Source organism: Dasypus novemcinctus, chromosome 2 (assembly GCF_030445035.2).
Source record: "Dasypus novemcinctus isolate mDasNov1 chromosome 2, mDasNov1.1.hap2, whole genome shotgun sequence".
Taxonomy (NCBI): domain Eukaryota; kingdom Metazoa; phylum Chordata; class Mammalia; order Cingulata; family Dasypodidae; genus Dasypus; species Dasypus novemcinctus.
Genome location: NC_080674.1, coordinates 98170764 through 98185459, shown reverse-complemented (window position 1 = coordinate 98185459; position 14696 = coordinate 98170764). Strand labels below are relative to the sequence as shown.

At 37.5% G+C, this 14696-nt stretch overlaps 1 protein-coding gene across 4 annotated transcripts in view; it reads left to right on the top strand.

Moving 5' to 3' along the window:
* SKIC3 (SKI3 subunit of superkiller complex) overlaps positions 1-14696 on the top strand; it is a 130085-nt gene that overhangs the window by 111866 nt on the left and 3523 nt on the right. The window lies entirely within an intron of this gene.

Below are 14696 nucleotides of genomic sequence, written 5' to 3'. Positions count from 1 at the left end.
ATTATTTTAAAGCAAAAATCCTAACTAACAGCAAGTACTGAGGGTCTGGTTCCCTTGTGGTCATGATCAGTTACAAAGAATGTTGTAAGTAATTGAATAGTAAGCATAGGTAGCAAATGGTTTTACTTTTTTTCCCCCTATAGTAAAACAGAAAAGATTCATGGATATCCTTACATATCTCTCTATCAATGCATTCTTAAAATTTTTGTTACATGAAAGGGAAAAGTAGAATTTCAGGGAGTTCACCTAGTCTGCAGTCTCTTATTTATGAACCAATGTGAATATCACAAATTTAAAAGTCATTAATCACTTCCATTTGACCATGATGGTGGCATAAGACACTCCAGGGTCCACTCCCCACAGAATCTTTGAATACTTTTGTTATTTTCCATTTTTTTAAATAGCAGCCCTTCTAATGATATCTCATTGTGGTTTTGATATGTAATTCTTTGATGGCTAATGATGTTGAACATCTTTTCATGTATTTTCTGGCCATTTGTATAATTTCTTCAGAGAGAAGTCTGTTCAAGTCTTTTGTCCATTTTTAACTGGGTTGTTTATTTTTTTGTTAAGTTGAAGGATTTCTTTATAGATACTGTATATTTCCAAATATTTTCTCCAATTTTTTAGGTTGTCTTTTTACGAGGAACAAAAAAATTTTCTTTTATTTTGATGAATTGCCATTTATCTATTTTTTCTTTTGTTGCTTTTGCTTTGGGTATAAAGTCTAAGAAATCATTGCCTAACACAAAGTCCTGAATATGCTTCCTTTCGTTTTCTTCTAGGAGTTTGATAGTTCTAGCTCCTATATTTAGGTCTTTGATCCGTTTTGAGTTAATTTTTATATCTGGTGTGAAGTAAGGGTCCCTTTTTTTTTCCTTGGAAATGGAGATCCAATTTTCCCAGGACCGTTTGTTGAAGACACTATTGTTTCCCAATTAAGTAGTCTTTACCATTTTGTCAATATTCAGTTGGCCATTAATGTGAGTGTTGATTTCTGAACTCTCGATTTTATTCCATTGGTTTATATGTCTGTCCTTGTGCCAGTACCATGCTGTTTTGATTACTGTGGCTTTGTAATAAGATTTAAGGTAGGGAAATGTGAGTCCTCCAACTCCATTCTTCTTTGTCAAGATGGCTTTAGGTATTCTGAGCCCCTTACCGTTCCTTATAAATTTGTAGATTGGCTTTTCCATTTCTGCAAAGAGGATTGTTGGAATTTTGAGTGGAATTTTATTAAATCTATAAATTACTTTGGGTAGTATTGACATATTAATGATATTTAGTATTCCAATTCATGAATACAGAGTATCTTTCCACTTATTTAAGTCTTTAATTTATCTTAGTAGTGTTTTGTAGTTTTCTGTGTACAAGTCCTTTATATCCTTGGTTAGATTTATTCCTAGGTATTTGGTTCTTATAGTGACTATTGTGAATGGAATTTTTTTCTTGATTTCTTCTTCCAATTGTTCATTGCTTGTGAAACACTACTGATTTAGGGGTGTTGATATTGTACCCTGCCACTTTGCTGAATTCTTATCAGCACTGGGAGCTTTATTGTGGATTTTTTTAGGCATTTCTGTATATGGGATCATATCTGCAAATAGGAAAGCTTTCCTTCTTCCTTTCAAATTTGGGTGTCTTTTATTTCTTTTTTCTTGGCTCATTGCTGTGGCAAGAAATTCTAGTACAATATTGAGTAACAGTGATGACAGGAGGCATCCTTGTCTTGTTCCTGATCTCAGTGGGAAAGCAATCAGTCTTTCACCATTAAGTAGGATGTTAGCTATGGGCTTTCCATGTACACCCTTACCATGTTGAGGAAGTTTCCTTATATGTCTAGTGTTCTAAGTATTCAAGACAGGGCGCTGTATTTTGTCAAATGCCTTTTCTGTGTCAATTGAGATGATCATGTTGTTTTTTTCTCTTCATTTTTTTGATGTGGTATATTATTAATACATCATTTGATTTTCTTATGTTGAACCAACTTAGTATACCAGGAATAAATCCCACTTGATCATAACTTGTAATTCTTTTAATATGCTGTTGGATTCAGTTTGATAGTATTTTGTCAAGAATTTCTGCATCTTTATTCATTAGAGAAATTGCACATTAGTTTTGTCTTGTGATGGTGATGTTGGCCTCACAGAATGAGTTAGGGAGTGTTCCCACCTCTTCAATATTTTGGAAGAATTTGAGCAGAATTGGAGTTCAGTCTTCTTGGAATGTTTGGTAGAATCCCCCTGTGAAACCACCGGGTCCTGGGCTTTTTTGGATTGGGAGATTTTTAATTACTGATTTAATATCTTTGCTAGTAATTGGTTTGTTAAGACCTATTTCTTCTTGAGTCAGTGTAGTTTGTGTGTTTCTAAGAATTTGTCTGTATTATCTAAGTTATCTAATTTATTGGCCTACAGTTTTTCATAGTATTCATTTATAGTCCTTTTTATTTCAGTGAGATCAATGGTAAATCCCCTTTTTCTTTGATTTTCATTATTTGTATCCTCTCTTATTTTGTCAGTCTTGCTAAAGGTTTGACAATTTTGTTGATCTTTTCAAAGAATGAAATTTGGTTTTGTTCATTCTCTTGGGGTTTTTCCCCCCTAATTCATTTTTCCCTGTCTCATCTTTGTTATTTCCTTCCTTATGCTTGCTTTGGGTCTAGTTTGCTCTTCTTTTTCTAGTTCTTCGGTTTTAAGTTTAGGTCTCTGATTTGAAGGTTTTCTTTTTTAGTGTAAGCATTAAGAGCTATAAATTTCCCTCTCAGTACTGCTTTCACTGCATCCTCTAAGTTTTGGTATGTTGTATTTTCATTTTTATTTACCTCAACATATTTCCTAATTTTGCTTCTGATTTCCTGTTAACCCATTGATTGTTTAACAGTGTGTTGTTTAATTTCCACATATTTGTAAGTTTTCCCTTTCTCCCTCTGTTTTTGATTTCTAATTTCATTCTACTGTGGCTGGAAAATATATGATGATGATTTCAATATTTTTGAGTTTATTGAGACTTGTTTTGTGACCCAACATATGGTCTATCTTGGAGAATTATCCATGTATACTCGAGAAGAATGTGTATTCATTTTTCATTGGGTAGAATATTCTATATATGTCTGTTAGGTTTAGTTGGTTTAGTGTATCATTTAAGTCCTATACTTCTTATTGCTCTTCTGATTAGATGTTCTATCCATTATGGAGAGTGGTGTGTTAAAGTCTCCTATTTTTTTTTTGACAATCAATTTTATTGATACATACTCATAAAGCATACAACTCATCAAAAGTACACAATCAATGATACTTGAAATAATCATATAGTTGTGCATTCATCACTTCAATCATTATTAGAACATTTTCATTATTTCAATAATAACAATACTAAGCTTTTATGGAACTTTTGTAGACTATTGACATAGTTGTAAATTTTTTTAGGAGATAACTAAGTATTGATCATGGGAACTCATATATGGGAAGCAGGTACTCAACCACTGAGCTAAATCCACTCCCCTGTTTTTAATGCTTTTACATTCCTCAATAAAGCTTTTATTATTATTATTATCATTTTTTAAAGATACATAGATCATACAAATGTTACATTAAAAAATATAAGAGATTCCCATATACCCCCACTCCCCACCCCCCTAATCCTCCCACACCAACCTCTCTCATCAGTGTGGCACATATATTACATTTGATGAATGCATTTCGGAACACTACTACACAAAATGGATTACAGTTTACATTGTAGTTTACACTCTCTCCCAGTTCATTCAGTGGGTTATGGCAGGATATATGGTGTCCTGCTTCTGTCCCTTCAATATCATTCAGGACAACTCTAAGTCCTGAAAATGCCCCATATCACACCTCTTCTTCCCTCTCCCTGCCCTTAGCAACTCCCATCGCCACTGTCTCCACATCAATGATGCCATTTCTTCCATTGCTAGAGTCACAATAATTCTTTAGTAGAATACCAGTAAGTCTACTCTAATCCATATTTTATTCCTCCATCCTGAGGACCCTGGGATGGTGATGTTCACTCCACCTCTAAATCAAGTCTTCTGTTATTAATGTAAAACCGTCAGTCTCCCCAAATCTGTCAGTATTTGTTTCATATATTTAGGAGCTCTGCTCTTAGATGCATATGTATTTATAATTGTTATTCCTCATCCTCCTATTGAATTGTCCTCTTTATCAGTATGTTATGACCATCTATGTCCCTCGTAACTGTTTTTGACTTAATGTCTGTTTTATCCTTAGTTAGTATAGCCACCAGACTCTTTTTTGGTTACTGCTTGCATGGTATATTTTTTCCATCCTTTCACCCTCAATCTACTTGAATGTTCGACTTTGTGAGTCTCTTGCAGACAGCATATAGTTGGGTCATGCTTTTTTATCCGTTCTGTCAATTTCTGCCTTTTGACTGGAGAGTTTAATCCATTTACATTTAAAGTAACTACTGATAATACAGGTTATTCTTCTGCCATTTTGCTATTTAGCCTTTGTAAGTCTTATAGAATTTTTGTCCCTTACTTCCATTAAAGCCTACTTTTATATTTATTTGCTTTCTTGTGTTGGACTATATTGAGTGCTCTCTCATTTCTGTCTGGATATATTTTTCATATGTTTTCCTGTGTTTACCATAGAGTTCAAATTTAACATCCTAAATATGTGACAGTTTTACTTGGTTTATAACAACTTAACTTCAATAACATACACATACAATTTTATCCTCTCACCATTATTTTTGTACTTCTTACTACTTATATCTTTGTACATTGTTAAGTACAAAAGCTAGATTTATCATTACATTTTATGCATTTGCCTTTTATCACCTATTGGAAGTAAGAAATGGTGTTACATACCAAACAATATAATATAGTAATCCTGGCATTTATAATTACCCCAGTGCTTACTTTTACCACAGTCTTAATTTCTTTATGCTGCTTTTAACTACTGTCTAAAAAATGTCCTTTTTGTTTCTGTCTGAAGAACTCCCTTTAGCATTGCTTATATGGCAGGTCTAGAGGTGATGTACCCTCAGCTTTTGTTTATCTGAGAATGTCTTAATCTCTTTCTCATTTTTGAAAGAGAGTCTCACTGGATATAAAATTCTTGACTGGCAATTGTTTTCCTTCAGCACTTTAAGTATTTCAACCCACTGCCTTCTTGCCTCCATGGTTTCTGATGAGAAATTGGCTCCCAGTCTTTCTGGGCTTCCTTTTATGTAACACTTTGCTTTTCTCTTACAGCTTTCAGCACTCTCTCCCTTTGTTTTACACTTGTAGTATAATCAGTATATGATGGGGGGAAGCGGATTTGGCTCAACAGATAGAGCATTCGCCTACCACATGGGAGGTCCAGGGTTCAAACCCAGGGCCTCCTGACCCTTGTGGTGAGCTGGCCCATGTGCAGTGCTGATGCACGCATGGAGTGCAGTGCTGATGCACGCACGGAGTGCCGTGCCATGCAGGGGTGTCCCCATGTAGGGGAGCCCCACGCGCAAGGAGTGCGCCCCATGAGAGCCACCCCATGTGAAAAAAGTGCAGCCTGCCCAGGAGTGGCACACACACAGAGAGCTGACGCAGCAAAATGAAGCAACAAAAAGATACACAGATTCCTGGTGCCACTGACATGAATGCAAGTGGACACAGAAGAACACACAGTGAATGGACACAGAGAGCAAACAACTGGGGGGGGGTGGGTGAGGGGAAGGCAGGGAAGGGAAGAGAAAAGAAATAAATAAAAAAATAAATCTTTTAAAAAAATGATGGGGTTTATTTTTCTTCATGTTTATCCTGTTTGGCGATCTCTAAACTTTTTGGATATGCATAGTCACATCTTTTGCTAAGTTTGGGGAAGTTCTCTGTCACAATATTGCATGTATGTGTATATATTAGTGTGCTTGATGGTGTCCCATAGCTGTCGTAGGCTATTTGCACTCTTAATATTTATTTTTTCATCTCAAGTGTCTTATAAAATTTATGGATTCTTTCTTCTCCCAGCTCCATTCTGCTCCTGAAACCCTCCTGGGCCTTTTTTATTTTGGTTATTATTGTCTTCAACTCCAGTAGTTCTTTTTGGTTTCTTTTTAAAATTTCTCTCTCTTTACTTAGACTTTCATATTGTTCATTCATTGCTTTCCTGATAGCCTTTCATTCTTTCTCTGTACTTTCCTTTATTTCTTTAAGCATTTTAAAGTTAATTTTGTAAAGACTTTGATCAGTATGCAGTATATCCACATTCTCATCTTTGTCATTGGTGTTTTCTGTATTTTTATCCTCTTCTTTGGATGGGTCATCATTTCCTGTTTCTTTGTCTTGTACTCTTGTTGCACCGTATCTATTTTAATGCTTTAAAATGTTAACTCTGGGGAAGAAGACTTGGTCCAGTGGTTAGGGCATCTGTCTACCACATGGGAGGTCGGCGGTTCAAACCCTGGGCCTCCTTGACCCATGTGGAGCTGGCCCATGCGCAGTGCTCATGCTCTCAAGGAGTGCCGTGCCATGCTCGCAAGGAGTGCCGTGCTATGCAGGAGTGTCCCCAGCATAGGGGAGCCCCATGTGCAAGGAGTGTGCCCCTTAAGGAGAGCCGCCCAGTGCAAAAGAAAGTACAGCCTGCCCAGGAATGGCGCCGCACACATGGAGAGCTGACACAACAAGATGATGCAACAAAAAGAAATACAGATTCCTGTGCCGCTGACAACAACAGAAGCGGACAAAGAAGACGACGCAGCAAATAGACACAGAGAACAGTCAACTAGGGTGGGGGGGTCGGGGAGAGAAATAAATAAAAATAAATCTTAAAAAAAAAAAGTTAACTCTGGAATATACTTCCTATGATGTCTGTGTCCTGATTTTTTAACCAACTTGTGATAAGAGAGATTTTCTTGAGCATCAGCCCTCCTATCAGGAAGGTCTACCCAAGGCAAATGTACTGTGCAGGGTTTTCCCATGTGACTGGGCCTGTGTCTTGTTCTGGGCTTTTACTTGTTAGTTATTTTGGAGTTCCCCTGTTTACAGAGTTTGGTTGTCCCCTCTGTTTCCAAGAGTACAAATCTCCCTCTCCCGGATATCTGTAGTCATCAGGACTTTGTCTCTGACTGTTTGCATCTATAGTTTTTTTTTCCAGTCCTTGCGTTGTCTCATGCTGCTTTTGCCTGGAGGGCAATTATGGGAGGACTTTCCCATTCCATCTTTCTCAGTCGAAACAGCACCAGGGACCCTAAAAAGGGGACATAGACTGACTCCAAAATGCCCTGTGGAGGAGGTCAGGAAGGGTGCCATGAACTTCAGTGGCTCTCCAAAATTGAGCTTTCCTGATCTCCCCAGCAAATACAGCCCTTCAGCTAACCTTCTTCCCAGCCCGGAGGAAGCCATGCATTTTTAAATCGCCACTACGTCTGTCCCTGTCCATGTAGGGTGAATACAATGACTGCTGCCACTTTTGTCTGGGGTGAAGTTGAAACAACTCAGAGATGGGACCCAGTGATCCGAATTCTCTATAATCAAAAGCTGTGATCAGTGATTGGTCATACACACCCCTGTTCTTGGGAAGAAGATTTTTATATCCCTTACTGTCAGCAGCAGCTAGCCAGGAACTGGACCTCTCAGCAGCTAGCTGTGAGAGCGGAGAGAGCAGAGAGAGCGGAGAGGCAATTTACAGTTTTTTGCTGTAATTTATCAGCCTCTTGCTCCTGATCTTTTCTGGATGCTGTACAATGTTCTTCTGGCCTCTAGAGTTTCAAAATAGTTGTTTCCGACAGTTCCTCCCTGTTTGATAGTTGTTTTGGTGGAAGCACTTGAGTCCTGGAGCTCCCTACTCCCCCATATTTCTCGGAAGTCCTCTGGTCAATTGATTTTTTTTCCTTTTTCTTTTTTGGTAGTTGTTTTGTTGTTGTTCCCTGTAACCTTGGGTAAACTTGAATATAAGCAAGCAAACAAAATACCTGTTTATGTTCAATTTAGAACACTTATGCTTTCCCCTTGAAAAATACCAATTATTTAAAAAGGAATAATTAAGAAATATAATGTTAAACTATAATTTAAAAAATAATAGGACAAGTCCAAAGAACCAGAGAGTATGTGTTGCAACTCTGCTGAGGTTCAGGACCCAGCTGGCACACAGTCCAGAGATTAAAGACTCCCAAAAATATATCAACCCCAGCACCAACCATAGGTTCAGTATAAGTGGCAGAAGAAGCAAGTATAGAGAAATCACATCTGAGTCCAACTCCATCACACTCAGGAGCACAAATTCCACAGGGCCCACTAGCAAGGCACTGAACTCCAGCGCCATCTGTTATGACTGTAGGAGGTAGGAATGGTCAACCACCACACCAGAGAACCAAGAAAGTCTATAACTGCAAGCAGGAGAATCCCATCCATCAACCATGTGAGATCTAAGCCCCATCTCAAGTTAGAGGGGGAGTGGGCATTGCCATCCCAGGGTCCTCAGGATGGAGGAATAAAATATGGATTAGAGTGGACTTACTGGTATTCTACGATAGAACTATTGTGACTCTAGCAATGGAAGAAATTGTATTATTGATGTGGAGACAGTGGCCATGGGAGTTGCTGAGAGTAGGGAGAGAGAAGAAGAGGTATAATATGGGGGCATTTTCAGGTCTTGTAGTTGTTGTGAATGATGTTGCAGGGACAGATGCAGGACATCATATTTCCTGCCATAACCCACTGAATGGACTGGGAGAGGATATAAACTACAATGTAAACTATAATCCATGCTGTGTAGTAGTGCTCCAAAATGTATTCATCAAATGCAATGAATGTGCCACACTCATGAAAGAAATTGGTGATGTAGGAGGAGTGGAGGGAAGTGGGGGTATATGGAATCCTCATAATTTTTAAGTAACATTTTGTATGATCTATGTGTCTTTAAAAATTTTTTTTATATCTGTAAAAAAAAAAAGGTTAGCTGTGTTTCCATTGGGCTAAATAAAGACTTCAATTCATTTACATTAAAAAATAATAGGAAAATAAGCAAGTAACTGTGTTTTAAATTAAAAAAACATTTAAAAAATTATTTTGGTTTCACTCTCCACCCCCTCCAAGATGCCTCCCTTATCTCTCTGTTCATCTTCTTTAGGAAGCATCAGGAGCTGAACCTGGGACTTCCCGTGTGGGAGGTGAATGCCCAAACACTTGAGCCACTTCTGCTTCTTGCTGGTTGTGGCATCTGCCATTTGTGGCATCCACTTGTTATGGCATCTGCTCATTGTGGCATCTTGCTAGTTGCAGCATCTGCTCATTGCAGCATCTGCTTGTCTTCTTTAGGAGGAACTGGCAACTGAATCAGGACCGCCCATGTAGGGAGCAGGTGCCCAATTGCTTGTGCTGCATCTGCTTCCTAACTCTGTTTTTTTTTTTTTTTAAGATTTATTTATTTATTTAATTCTCCCCCCTCCCTCCATTGTCTGCTCTCTGTGTCCATTCACTGTGTGTTCTTCTGTGTCTGCTTGTATTCTCATTAGGCAGCTCTGGGAACTGATCCTGGGACCTTCAGGAGTGGGAGAGAGGCGATTGTTCTCTTGCGCCACCTCAGCTCCCTGATCTGCTGCGTCTCTTATTCTCTCCTGTCTCTTTTTGTTGCATCATCTTGCCGCGCCAGCTCTCTGCGTGAGCTAGCACTCCTGCTCTAGGCAGCACTCCGCACAGGCCAGCACTCCACATGGGCCAGCTTGCCACACAGCCCAGTGTGCCTTCACTAGGAGGCCCTGGGCATCAAACCCTGGACCTCCTATATGGTAGACAGGAGCTCAATTTCTTGAGCCACATCCACTTCCCGCTAACTTTGTGTTTTGACATAAATTCTATGACTTCATTAAAAAAAATTTTTTTTAACAAATCAATTTTATTATTATATAGTAACAAAGTATAAATCCATCCAAAGAGTACAATCAGTGGTATTTGGTGTAATCACATATTTGTGCATTCATCACCCCAGTCATTCCCAGAGCACTTTCATTGTTCCAATACTAATAAACAAAAAACAACCGAAACTCATCTCCTCTCAATCTCTCTGTGCCTTGCCTGCTGTACATAGCTTCTATTCTTTTCCCTTCTCTCTAGTATATTTCTATACATTAGAGGCCCATAGATCTTAAAAAAGAATAATGAAGTTGGAAGATTCTCACTTCCTGACTAGGGTGTGTTGTTCCTTCTTGGATATTGATATTCGTGTCTTTCATGAGGGTTGAAAAGTTTTCAGTCATTATTTCCTCAAATATTCTTTCTGCCCTTTTTCCATTCTCTTCTCCTTCTGGGTCACTGATAATATGAATGTTTGTGCATTTTACTTTGTTGTTCAATTCCCTGAGACTCTTGCAATTTTTCCATTCTTTTTTCTTTCTGTTCTCCTATCTTTTCAAGTTCAGATGTTCTGTCTTTGAAATCACTAATTCTGTCTTTGAGCAATTGAAATCTGCTCTTATGTGCCTCTAATGTATTTTTTTTTAAGATTTATTATTTCTCTCCCCCTCCTTGTTCTTTGCACACACTGTCTTCTCTCTGTGTCTGCTTGTCTTCTTTTTATGGAGGCACTGGGAAGCAAATCTGGGACCTCCCATGTGGGAAGGAGTTGCCCAATGGCCTGAGCCATATCTGCTCCCTGCTTTTAGTGTCTCTTGTTGTATCTCCTTGTTGCATCTCCTCATTGTGTCATCTTTTTGTGTCTGCTTGTCACATCAGCTTGCTGTTTGCTCATCTTATTTAGGAGGCATAGGGAACTGAACCCAGGACCTCCCATGTTGTAGGTGGGCGCCCAACTTCTTGAGCCACCTCTGCTTCCCGATCTAATGTATTTTTAGTCTCATCCATCATGTCTTTCATTCCTATAAAGTCTTTTACTTTTCCTTGCAGGCTTCCAAATTGTTCTTTATACCCACCCAGTGTCTTATTCTTATTAATATCTTTTATTTCTTTAGCCAAATTTTCTTTAAGCTCTTTGAAGTGATTTAGGAGAGTTGTGTAGTTGTCACTAATTAATTGTCTTAAATCCTGTATCTCTTCAGGATATTTGATTAGTTCTTTTGGCTGACTATCTCTTTCTTGTTTCCTAATATTTCTTGTAATTTTTTGTTGATGTCTAAGCATCTGAATATGTTGGTGAATTTACTCTGATGGCCAATTTCTCTCTCTTGCCTATTGTTTTTCAGTTTAGTTTTGTTTTGATTTCACAGCTCTTTTTTGATATTTGGTTCAAGTTACTCTAAGTCTTTAAAATTGCCCGGCTTAAGTTATGAAAATCAGACTAGGTACTCCCTAATGGAGCACAGATTTTCTCCCAGGGGTTGTATACAGAGAGAATGGAGAACAGTTTTTGTCCATGCAGTTTCCAAACTGGCCAGCAGATAGCACTCCTTAGCATACCTTTCCACAGAGGTGTTTCAGTAGAGGTGTTTCAGTCTGGGCTTTCCTGTGTTCCTTGGTTAAATCTCCAAAGTGGAGAGTCAAAGTAGTAGGCTCTGCTGGTCAAATTCACTGAAGAAAAATACCCTGATTCCCCTTTACTTTTCACTTGAAATAGCTGACAGAAAGGAAAGTTGTCTATTTCCCTCTCACTCAGCTGCAGTTAGCCAGGGGTTTTACCCCAGCTTAATATCTTGGGTTTGGGGGTGGGGAACCCTTCCCTGCTGCCACAGGGGCTTGGTAACTTGCATTTGTTGTTTTGGCTTCTTTGTCTCTCTGTCCCTCACCCTCTTGACAGCTGTGTAGCACTATCCTGGCCTGCTGACCCCCAAAGCAGGTCCCTTGGATAGCTTTTGGCTCTTTCTCCATTGTTTTTGTTTAAGCATTCAGCTCTATGTGTTAGTTCAATACCATCTTTCTGTAATATGTATTTCCAATTCATCTTTGACAAAGTTGCTGAATCCTCTTAATGGGGCAAGTATCATCTCTTCAGTAACCAGTGCTGTGAAAACTGGATATCCATATGCAAAAGAATGAAGGTGGACTCCTACCTCATTCCATATACAAAAATGAACTCAAAATCTAAGACCTAAATATAAGAAACAAAACTATAAAAGTCCTAGAAGAAAACATAGTGAAATATCTTCAGGACCTTGTGTAGGCCATGATTTCTTAGGCTGTACACCAAAAAAGATAAATAGATAAATGGATCTTCATCAAAATTAAAAACTTTTGTGCCTCAAAGAACTATATTCATTGAAGTAAAAAGACAACCTACAAAATGGGAGAAAATATTTAGTAACCACATATCCACAAAGGGTTTAATATCCAGAATATATACAGAAATCCTACAACTTAACAACTGAAAGATAACAACCCAATTAAAACATGGGCAAAAGATTTGGATAGACATTTCTCCAAAGATATACAAATGGCCAATAAGCACATGAAAAGGTGCTCAACATCGTTAGCCATTCAGGAACCATAATGAATTACCATTTCACACCTACTAGAATGACTACTTTTCCATAATGGGAAGTAACAAGCGTTAAGAGAGATTGTGAGATATAGGAACACTCTTTCATTGTTGGTGGGAATGTAAAATGGTTCACCACTATGGAAAATGTCTGGTGGTTCCTCAGAAAATTAGATGTAGAATTATTGAAAGTAGGGACTTGAACACACCAATGTCCATAGTGGCATTATTCATAATTGCCAAAAGCTGGAAGCAATCCAAGTGTCCTTCAAAAGATGAATGGCTAAAGAAAATGTGATGTATATACACTATGGAATATATTCAGCTTTAAAAAGGAATGAAATTTTGATACATGTGACAACATGGTTGAGCCTTGAAGACATCATGTTACATGAAATAAGCCAAACACAAAAGGACAAATATTGTATGATCTCACTGACATGATATAATTAGAATAAGCAAATTTGTACGGTCAGAAACTAGATCAATTTACCAGGTGCGGGGGTAAGGAATAGGGGGGAATGCTCAATTGGTACAGAGTTTCTGTTTAGGGTGATATGAAAGTTTTGGTAATAGATAGTGGTGATGGTACCTTGTGAATGTAATTATCATCACTAAATATGATAATTTAATGTTTAAAAGGGGGAAATTGGGATTGTAAATGTTAACTGAGTAGAAATTTTTTAAAAAATTCACTTGACTATACAACACAAATAGTATATCATATAAAGGATGAACTATATATAGATAATATTATGATTATAGTAATATTATTCCATCAGTTGTAACAAAGGTACCACAGCAACACAAAGTGTTGATAATAGGGAAAATTACATATGGGGAGGAGGATTTATGGGAACTCTATTTTCTACATGTATTTTCTGTAAACCTACCACTTCTCTAATTTAAAAATTTTTTTAAAATATATAATTAGTCCAGTAAATTCATGGAGACATTATGTTAGTGGTTGCCAGGGACAGGGGAGAGGTGATATTGCAAATGACTGCTAATGGATATAGAGTCTCTTTTGGAATGATGAAAATGTTATAGAATTAGAAAGTGGTCATGGTTACACAAGCTTGTGAATACATTAAAAACCACTGAATTGTACACTTTTAAAAAGGTGAATTTTATGATATATAAATTATATCTCAATAAAAATCTTTATACTAAAATATGGTCATCCATCAGATGTCCTAAGGTTTATAAAAAGTTGATAGCTGCTGGTCTAAAGTCCTTTATAATGGCATAATTCTATTACCATCTAAACCCAGCCTGAGTCAGTACCAAAAGTCAGCTTTTTTTTTCAGTCAGAAATACTTGTTTTAGTTAGCAGTGACTTAACTATACCTCCTTTCTCTTATATTATTTGTATACCTTTGCTATATCTTTAGAATGAACGAAGTAAAGAGTTTTAGCCAAGAGATAAGTTTAAAAAGAAATAGCCAAGCAGTGAATCAAAGGGGAGAAAGTGCGTAATATCACAACAATGTCATTGTTTTTGTGCCCACATTCTTTTCCTGAGCTGGTAATTTGATAGAGCCTTTACAATCTGTTTAATAGAGTTTTCAACCTTGACATGAGATTTTGTGGATAATTCTTTCTTGGGGCTGTGATAGTAAGTTGTCCTGTGGGAATTTAGCAGCATCCCTGGACTTTAAAGCAGCAGCTCTTGCCCACTTTATTTTTCCCCCCACTTTTGACAACCAAAATGTCTTCTAGACAACAGGTGACCCTTGGGTATAATTGTTCCTGGTTGAAAACCACTAGTTTAATCTTTTGGTAATACAATCTTCAAATGTGCTATGTAGAATTAGAAAAAGAAAAGACAAAGGTGCTAAGTGCGGGTGTGTATTTGTATGTCCTTTGCAGTGGAAGCAAATAGATAACAGAATGTGTTTAGAGGTAGCTGAATCTAATGGGATATTCATTGGCAGAAGTCTGCATACATAAGAGGTAGAAACTCATCCAAGACTTCACTATAAAGTGGCTTTAATTATCTTTGGAAATGTTATTTTACTTCTTGCCTTTTCTTTAAAATGCATGTGACAGTTTCTACTCTACTTCTCATGGAATGGCTCTGAGAATTAAATGTGATAAATGTATCTAAAATTCTTTGGAAAAAGGGCAAGTATATAAAAATGTATTGATTTAAAAGTCTCATAACTTTAGCCAGCTGTTTCAAAAATACAGTAAAAATTAATAAAAAGCTATATCTAGAGCATTTGAAATACTATCCGTATTGATGTTGGGAAACAGTTCTGAGTCTCTTACCTTTCTGAATATCTTATGAGCAGAGAC